Source organism: Lactuca virosa, chromosome 4 (assembly GCF_052849685.1).
Source record: "Lactuca virosa cultivar CGN04683 chromosome 4, Lactuca_virosa_CGN04683_v6, whole genome shotgun sequence".
NCBI lineage: Eukaryota > Viridiplantae > Streptophyta > Magnoliopsida > Asterales > Asteraceae > Lactuca > Lactuca virosa.
In genome coordinates this window covers 252,332,092-252,333,699 of record NC_136429.1, presented here as the reverse complement: position 1 = coordinate 252,333,699, position 1,608 = coordinate 252,332,092, and positions in this window count along the sequence as shown.

The window sequence follows — 1,608 nt, the reverse complement described above, 5'->3', positions numbered from 1 at the left end:
GTTGTTGTCTTCCTTATTTACGAAATGATATCCGTACTATGAAAAGGATTTGTAACGTCCCAAAAGCCATGGTAAAATTTTTCAATTTTTAAAAGAGAAATAAAAGCTATTTTCTCAAAAGTCAAACACCATAAAAATAATTGTTTCATGGTGCAGAATAAAATCCGAGTATGGTAATAGAACATCTCTCAAATTCATGAAATCTAATGGATAGTGTGTACAGTCACGCCTTCTTTTTGCCCTGATCCTCAAAAGTACGTGACACATTTAAATCCACAACTGTAAGCCAAAGTTTATCGAGTTCCCCAAAATAACCCACACAACAATACACATACAATGCATGCATACAAAGTCTAAAACATAGGGTTGGACCACCATGAAATAACCCCTTTTTTTAAAACTACATCATAATACTCCAAAACATGCTACATGCATATTCATAAAACAATATTTTACATTGATAATTTAATTACAAAAGACTGGATACAAACCGAGTATTAAGATTTTTACAAAATTATATATATATATATATATATATATATATATATTACATAACTTCCCAGGAAATTAAACACTAAATATAAAAGCTATAATATTATCTATTCTACATCTTCTACCAGTACATGACTATACTGGATGCTTATCACCTGCAATAGTTTAAACATTGAGAGGGATAAGCAGGTGACACTTAGTGAGTTCAATAACAGTTACAATATAACGCTATGTCATATACATTTCAATATGACAGAAGCAAAGAGGGATAAAGAACAACAAAGGCATATGTGTATCATATGACAGGCTTTCCATATCAACCAACAATCTGATTCAATGATTTACAATCAATGAGACATAATAATTTTAATACTTGATATACATCAATAAAGCATCAGCCCAAATGGCACAGAATATACAATTTCGGATTATCATTTTTGCTAGAATATACAGGCTTTCAGCCCTACATAGCCGTATGCCAATACCAGAAGTTATACGAGTCATGCTCTACATGGCCAAAGGCACCAAGCCAATACCAGAAGTTATACGAGTCATGCTCTACATGGCCAAAGGCATAAATCCGATATAACACAGGAAAGTACATTAAATATATAACAAATAACATACAATTGTCCCTATATTGAACTCACTGTGAAATAATTGATTGATAAAATGATAATTTGGGCAGCACTTCGCCTCTAAATATGACTTTTTTTGACGAAACCGGGGATTTTTGTTGAAAACCGGACCATGCGTGGGCAGGGTTTCAACTTGAAAATATTATTTTCTCGGGTCTTCGGGGCGTCGGGACTTGCTTCGGGTGTCGGGGATGTTTCCTAGGCTTCGGGGGGGGGGGGGGGTGCTAGGGTAAATTGAGAGAGTGTAGAAGGTGTGAAAGAGTGAAATTTGTAACCTAAAACCGGACGACCTCGCTTTCTATTTATAGTATTCGAAGGCTCACATTACACTCGGCGTAACTCCTCGTTACGCTGGGCGTACTGCGTGGCGGTGTCCTACGCTGAGCGTAACTTCGATACGCTGAGCGCACGAGACGTGGCAATGGTTCGAAACCCGGGCCTCGGACGTGGCTGAGTTAGGACACGCGTCGTCATGCGA